We start from the raw sequence: 8723 nt of genomic DNA, 5'->3' as shown, positions 1-8723 counted from the left end.
CCTGGAGTCGCTGGGCAGCTTGTTCCCTCTCTGCCTGGAGTCGCTGTGCCGCTTGTTCCTTCTCTGCCTGTCGGTGCAGTAGGATCAGCTTTAGGCGCAGTTCAGGATCAGCCGAGTTCAGTAGCTGTAGATCAGCTTCCAGAGATGTCATCTCCGTGTTCGGTGGATCATCCAGGACATCGTCTCCACTCGCATTCTGTGGCGGGAGCGATGCCTCCTCTGGCGTGTCGTGAGCTGCATCCGCTGACGTTGAAGCACGGGCTTGCTCTGCCTCATCATACTCCTCGAGCGCACGAACTAACTGCTCCTTAGTCTGGCCGCTCACCGTCTCGATGCCTTTGTGCTCACACAGGTTGAGTAGTATCTGTAATGATCGCTGCTGCAGCAGGCATTGCTGGAAGTAGTAGTGCTGCAGCTCAGGTAGTTCTGATCTCTTTTCATGCAAGCTGCATAGCTTTGTCTGCCTTTCCCTGCTGTCAGCTTGTGACTGATTATCATTCACCTGTGTGGGAATCTGCATGTCTGCTCCCATTGGATGACCTCAGTATAAAGATCTGCTTCCTGCAGGGTGTCCTTGGGTTTTCATAGCTTCAGTTTAAGCCTGTCTTGCTGTCGCTTCACGCCCCGATCGTGTTTCTTGTTCTAAAAGATACTTTGCTGGTTTTGCATCATATATTGGTTCATTGCCCATATATATGCATACCAGCACGTTTATTATTTTCCTTGTATTCGTGTTACGTTGATACATCAGTGTCGCTGATGTATACGTACACGAACTGTTTATATCCTGGGTGCAGTTAGTCAGCTTTCCAGCACGTTTTGGTAGTTTGCGCGTATCATGAGCACCCGTGCTGAGCTAGTATCCTGCTCCTGGTCCTGTTCGTGGATTGCGTTCATCTCTGCGAGGAGATAACGAATCCTTCTGAATCCTGTCCTGTTACCGTTTGTGGATTGCGTTCATCTCTGCGAAGAGATAACGAATCCTTCTGAATCCTGTTCTGTTACTGTTTGTGGATTGCGTTCATCTCTGCGAAGAGATAACGAATCCTTCTGAATCCTGTTCTGTTACCGTTTGTGGATTGCGTTCATCTCTGCGAAGAGATAGCGAATCCTTCTGAGTCCTGTTCCCTGTATTACTCCAGTCCTAGTCAGCGTTCCTGCTTATGTCATATATCGGTTCATTGCCGATATATACATATGTTAGTCAGACGTTACAAATAGTTTCATTGATAGCTGTAATTGTAATACGCTAGGAAAACATACTTATTGTATATTTGTCTGTGTTACGTTCATCTATCTTGATCCTGCTATTTCCTGACTATCCTGTCCTGTCTTTGTGAGGCACGCCATCGCTGCAATCGCATTGGCTGCCTCATTCCAGTCTGTCTTGTTTTGGACGCTTGCTGTCGCTAAGTAGCCGCTAGCTAGCAAGCGTTCATTCTGTCTACCTGTCCTGATCTCCTCAGTTCTGGTTTATGCGCTCAGCGCTACTTTGCGCTGAGACGTTATAATGAAAGCATTGTTTGTGGCTGTCAGATCTGCACCGGCTCTGTGCGCCACAATCTCCTATTGGAGTCAGTCCTCCCCTCCACTATACTAGGGATAGCCTGTTTCCTTGTGCTGGTGTGTGTACCTCCTCCACGCCAGCTCATGCGTTGCATGCTGACTGTGGAGAATACACCACCAAGCCTCACAGTATCTCCTTGTTTTGCCTTGCATAGCTGGATGCTTTCTGAGCCATCGTGTTGCAAAAAATAAAAAGAAAAAAAAAGGGGGGGAAGGGAAAGCAAACACCAAGTGTGTATCTTTGAACAAAAAAAACGTATATAGATTCTGCACTGAGTAGACTTCTGTAGGCTAGTTGCTTCTAGCAAGCTTCCAGCCTTTAGTACTCAGAATAGCAAGCTAAACTGCGTACTAAAGTACTAAACGATCCCACCGCTGCCACCAATTATGTCAGGAACCGGCCCGCGGCACGCCTGCGTATACGGTTCCCGACTGCGGGTTTGACCAGATTAAGCGGGGAACAGCCTTATTTAAGCTACAAACAAGGCTGGAACCCCTCAAACACTTCCCACTGCCACCACTAGCTGTTCGCTAGACACTTCCACTCTGCTGTTGAGTCCTCAGCGCGCACTCCGCGTTTTCGTATTTGGGTCAGCTTTGCGCTTAGGCCAAATACGGGAACGCCACGCACCCACACACACACACAGTTGCAATCTTACACTGTCGTGAAGCAAAGACCCACTAACAGTCGTTCCGAACGAAACTGTTAGCCACTCTGCTGTCGCTACTCGCACTGGTGTTGTTCGTACGCTGGGTCAGCTGCGCGCTTAGGCCAACGTATGACAAACGCCCCCACACACAATGCAATTACAATTTCATACGGTAGTGTTGCTCAAACATACAACTAGGCATGAACTTATACACGGTTACACTTCAGTCTCTTCTAGGCTATGAGTGTTAGTTTAGTACGGCAGAAGTCAAGCTTATTAAATAATAATTTAATATTCCAGAAAAACATAGAACAGTGCAGAACTTAATATATACAAAAAGATTACAAAAAAACAAAGTAAAAATAGTTACAAGATAAAAGTTACAAAGATAACACACAAAGCGATTTTGCTTACCAAAATAAAGGGGTCCAGATAGAAGGATCGTGGACTTTTGTGTGGACGGACACAGTTCTGGCTAGACCAGGAGTCCACTAGCTTAGGCCAGGAGACCAGCCGCAGCTACCGTCAGAAGAGAACTGATTTGAGGTAGATGTCCCCTGGTTTTTATAATGAAATATTCGCCTCGAGGCTGTAAGCCTGTGTGGACGGGGGGAAGCTAGATTTAATTACATCCTCAGTCATAATTGGATCTCCAGAGATCTAACATCCACCTGTGAAAAATGTACAATAGCCCACATACATGAAAAGACTTCCAATAGATGTAATTTACAGGGTATAGCTTGCACCTCCAGCAATAATTCAATTTCCTCACAATGAATTAGTGTTTAACACACATGCCAACTTTTGGTGCAGCTACTCTTCCTGACTTAGCCTACAGTTCTTCACTTCCTCAACAGAAGTGTAAATGTTTCAAGTGTCAAGGACTTCAACACACTTCACTTCTGCCATTGTCTTATTACCCAAGCATTATTCACTGAAGTCCTCTTTAGATGCAAATGTAGGTCTTTGAAGTTCCCTGACTATGTCCTGATTGGTATAATGGGACAATAGGGCTTCTAATTAGCTCCCTGCTCTCCAAGGAACTGAGGGTAATTGTATTCCACACTGTCACACAGACAAGTACAGCTTCCCTCAAAGCCAGATGATGACCCATACATATGCATCTGAAGTACGGTACATAGCAGTCAGACAGGCAAATGAAAATATTATCCTTACATCATAAGCACCCCAGTATATTCCTGACAGTGTGCAGTGTCATCTTGTGGCCAAAAAGTAAACTACATCCTAATACACCATAATACACATTTACATAGAAAAATAAATACATTGCTGTTTGCCCACAATTGCCTCAATAAAAATTGGATTTTTATCTTGAGATCGGTGCAGCGGAATTCTTATCTACTATATTTTTAAACCCTTCCACCCCTACCCCATACTTAATAAAACACTGAAACACTAAAAAATGTTTACATCATTAAAAAAAAAAACTACATAAATAGTTGCCTTAGGGACTTTTTTTATATACATGTCATGAGGGTATATTAATGTTATTTTTGTATATAAAAGCCTGTAATTATTATTACAGTATAAAAAAAAAAAACACTAAATGAAAGAAATACACCTTCATTTCCAAATAAAATATCGCCATACATTGTACTAGGGACACAATTTAAATGTTGTAATGACCGGGACAAATGGGAAAATAAAATGTGTGGGTTTTATGTATTGAAGCACATTTTATTTTAAAACTATAATGGCTGAAAGCTAAGAAATATTGTTTATTTTCTTTTTTTTTCTTCAGAAATAATGTTTATTTTCTTTTTTTTCTCTTCTTCTTCCCTATAAAATGCATCTAAAATAAAATAATTCTTAGCAAAACGTACCTGCCCAAAGAAAGCCTCGTTTGTCCCAGAAAAAATAATATATAGATCATTTCGGTGTGATAAGTAGCAATAAAGTTATTGGCAAAAGAATGGGAGGAACGTGATGTGAAAATTGCTCTGGTGCAGAAGGGGGAAAAACGTGTGATAGGGAAGTGGTTAATATTTTAAACACAAAGAAAGCTGTGAGATTAAAGGAAAGACATATTTATAAATAGGATGATACAATTGTTTAATTTCATCAGTTTTCACTTCGAATTTGCTTTAAAATATACCTTAACTGAGAGGGATATAGCGACTGCTATTTCTATTTTCTTTTAAACAATACGCAGGAGATTTGGGTGCCTGGGGCTAATGAACTATTTGGGCGCTCCACAACTCCACACTGATGCAAAATATCTGCTATTTGGTGCCAAAAGCAGAAATTTGAGCACCTGATAAATAGCGGGTGCTGGGCCCGTCCAACCAAAAATGTTTTGATTTGAGAAGTATCTTTTTGAAAATCATCATTTTGTAAATTATCATTTTGAATTTTTAAAACATTTTGAAATTCATTTTGAGAATTATCATTTATAATTTTGAAATGTATTGTCTTAGAAATTAATTCACTTTTTTTTACGTTATTTGCAGCAGGGAGAAGGAGTTTTAAGGTAAGGCAAAGGGGGGTTTTAGGGTTAGTCGTTGGGAAGGGGGGTTTTAGGGTTAGGCACCACCAGGTGGTCTTAGGGTTAGCCACCACCTGGGGGGTCTTAGGGTTAGGCACCACCAGGAAGGTTTAGGGTTAGGCACCACCAGGTGGTCTTAGGGTTAGGCACCACCAGGTGGTCTTAGGGTTAGGCACCACCAGGTGGTCTTAGGGTTAGTCACCACCTGGGGGGTCTTAGGGTTAGGCACCACCAGGAAGGTTTAGGGTTAGGCATTGGTAGGGGTAGTGTTCTGTGTGAGAGTAGGGTTAGGATTAGTTGAAGTAAATTATCCAATGTTTTCCTATGCTCATTACAACTGTAAATATTTATTCGTTTTCATTGTTATAGATGATATTTTGCAATTTTGGCTTCACTTTTTAATACAGTTATTTTAACATATTTATTATTTTAACTAAGATAAAGATGAAGAAACTATAAAACATTGTTTATAGACGATATTTCAAAATGTTAGCTTCATCGCGCACCCTTTTTTCCTGGTGCCCTTATTGCCTGGCTGTCCTACTGATCTATTCGGCTAGTAGTACAGGATTAGTAGAACCGCCAGGCAATTTGATTTGTTTAAGAGGAAATAAATATATCAGCCTCCATAACTGGGAGTCTGGATTATTGGTGGTAAACAGGGAACAAGGGGTCATATCTCAAGATAATAAGAAAGCTACTACTACAGTATAGGAAGATGAAAGGTAGGTCTGGCAACCCTATGACATCGGGGTTGTGAAGACTTTTGAAAAACTCACACTTGTGTATATAAACCTTTTCCCTACCACAGGTTATCTTCCCTTAACCTCTTGACGACCAGCTAACGCCGATCGGCGTAAACTGGTCGTCTGCGGGTTACCATGGAAACGGCCGCTCGATCGATCGGCCTTTCCATGTCAGTTCACGGAGGGTGTCTCCGTGAACAGCCGGAGAGCCGCCGATCGCGGCTCGCCGGCAAAATGTAAACATGCGGGGAAGAAATCCCTGCTGTTTACATCATACGGCGCTGCTGCGCAGCAGCGCCGTAAGGCAGATCGGCGATCCCCGGCCTCTGATTGGCCGGGGATCGCTGGCATCTGATAGGCGGAAGCCTATCCTTCAATGCGCAGGACGGAACACCGTCCTGCGCATTACGGAGACAGGGAGGGAGGGAGGTAAGGAGGCAGAGGGCGAAAATGGCTGCGGAGGGGGGCTTTGAGGAGCCCCCCCGCAAAACGCAGATGGCCGGCGGCGATCAGACCCCCCCGGCAGGACATCCCCATAGTGGGGAAAAAAGGGGGGAAGTCTGATCGCCCTGGCATAATACTGATCTGTGCTGCGGGCTGGAGAGCCCACGCAGCACAGATCAGCCAATACAGCCCTGGTCGGCAAGTAGCATAAAAAGACCCTTGCAGGGACTGTTGTTGCAGGGGTGTCCCAGAAGCTGTGGGGAGAGATGTTTATTTTCCCTGTTCTGTAGTGATGCTGGAGAAGTCTGCAGAGCCAGTTCTGCTCCATCAAAGATGGACAGAGTGAGTATAATGCTGTGTAATGCTTGAGGAGTCTGGGCACGGAGTGAAAAAGCTTTCTACTCTCTGCACAGTTGTTCTAATGACTGCATCTGCTCAGCCACTGATAATGTATCATACAAAGATTTGTAGACAGTCCCCATTCAGTATGCAGCAGGCTCTTGTGTACAGCCCCCAGCCCCCAACCTCTTAGCCCCAAGGCTTATTAATAAAGTGGAATTACGTAAATATAAAAACACAGCCACATCAAATTGCTATATGTTGTCTTCAAGAATAGTATGTTTTAGTTGTCACATTTCATTATCACTGTAACCCATGTTTGTATTTTATTTTCAACTAGTAGACCTAAGCCCATTAATATAATGGGCTCTAGATCTCCCTCACAACCCACCCTCCCATCCCGCCTATGTGATCACTGCCACCGCCGCATGCCACCCGCAGGCACCCGTGAGATGCGCGTGTGCACATGTCCACCCACACACATGCCCGTCTGGCCCTCTCGCCCTGTCCTCCTCCTGTCCCAATGGCTGTTCGTGCTGCACATACGCAATAGCGCAAACGCACAGACACAGGGACAGGGGACGCAAGAGACACTTGCTGATTATTATATAGCTATAGCTCCAAAGTAGACGAGGTCAAGATATTTGCAGTTAGTAAAAATAGTCATGCTGTATACACACAAAGGCAAGGCAGATTGTGTTTGTATGTCAGTCTACCTTAAACATTTATAGGGATACCAAAGCTTTGATATAATGTTAAAACAATCACTACAAAAGCAACACAAATAGAGATGGGCCGAACGGTTTGCCGGCGAACGGTTCCCGGCGAACTTCGGTGGTTCGCGTTCGCCTCCCGCAGGCGAACGTTTCCGGAAGTTCGGTTCGCCCCACAATGCACTATGAGGGTCAACTTTGACCCTCTACATCACAGTCAGCAGGCCCAGTGTAGCCAATTAGGCTACACTAGCCCCTGGAGCCCCACCCCCCTTATATAAGGCAGGCAGCGGCGGCCATTACGGCCACTCGTGTGCCTGCATTAGAGAGAGTAGGGCGAGCTGCTGTCTGTCTCTCATAGGGAAAGATTAGTTAGGCTTAGCTTTTCCTGGCTGCATACCTGTTCAGTGATCCTGCCACTGCATACCTGTTCTGTGAACCCACCCACCACTGCATACCTGTTCAGTGATCCTGCCACTGCATTCCTGTTCTGTGAACCCACCCACCACTGCATACCTGTTCAGTGATCCTGCCACTGCATACCTGTTCTGTGAACCCACCACTGCATACCTGTTCTGTGATCCTGCCACTGCATACCTGTTCTGTGAACCCACCCACCACTGCATACCTGTTCAGTGATCCTGCCACTGCATACCTGTTCTGTGAACCCACCACTGCATACCTGTTCTGTGAACCCACCCACCACTGCATACCTGTTCAGTGATCCTGCCACTGCATACCTGTTCTGTGAACCCACCACTGCATACCTGTTCAGTGATCCTGCCACTGCATACCTGTTCTGTGAACCCACCCACCACTGCATACCTGTTCAGTGATCCTGCCACTGCATACCTTTTCTGTGAACCCACCACTGCATACCTGTTCTGTGAACCCACCACTGCATACCTGTTCTGTTCAGTGGACCCGCCACTGCATACCTGTTCTGTTCAGTGGACCCGCCACTGTATACCTGTTTAGTGAACCCGCCACTGCATACCTGTTCTGTTCAGTGAACAGTTTGGTGTGTCAGTGTGAAGCAGTACCTTAATTACACTACCTGATTGATGTATACACATGCAAGATGTTTTAAAGCACTTTAGGCCTGTCATTTAGCATTCAATATGATTTCTGCCCTTAAAACGCTGCTTTGCGTCAAATCCAGATTTTTCCTGGGGACTTTTGGCGTGTATCCCACTCCGCCATGCCCCCCTCCAGGTGTTAGACCCCTTGAAACATCTTTTCCATCACTTTTGTGGCCAGCATAATTATTATTTTTTTTCAAAGTTCGCATCCCCATTGAAGTCTATTGCGGTTCGCGAACTTTAACGCGAACCGAACCTTCCGCGGAAGTTCGCGAACCCGGTTCGCGAACCTAAAATCGGAGGTTCGGCCCATCTCTAAACACAAACTGATTGACTATAGCAACAAAGAAATCAGTAGTGCACTCATATGTTCATGCAGAGATTATCAATCACAATTTTTCACTGTCTCTTCTGCAAGAAATCAGTATTCAGCTCATATCACCATGTTATACACATGTTAAAGTTTAACTGAATCATGTATTGTTTTTAAATTGTGCAGAATGCTACTGACATACAAACGTGTGTAACCTTATGCAATAATCTTATAATTTAACCATAGGAAACAGCTGCGCTTGTTAAAAAATAGTGATAACACACGTTTTATTTGTGTTATATACAAGCAGATGTCACAATTTATTATTTTACAGTTTGATTGTAAAGGTAGCCACACACAATTA

Source organism: Hyperolius riggenbachi, chromosome 4 (assembly GCF_040937935.1).
Source record: "Hyperolius riggenbachi isolate aHypRig1 chromosome 4, aHypRig1.pri, whole genome shotgun sequence".
In the NCBI taxonomy this organism is placed as follows: domain Eukaryota; kingdom Metazoa; phylum Chordata; class Amphibia; order Anura; family Hyperoliidae; genus Hyperolius; species Hyperolius riggenbachi.
The sequence above is the reverse complement of the archived record's forward strand: the minus strand, read 5'-3'. Positions refer to the sequence as shown.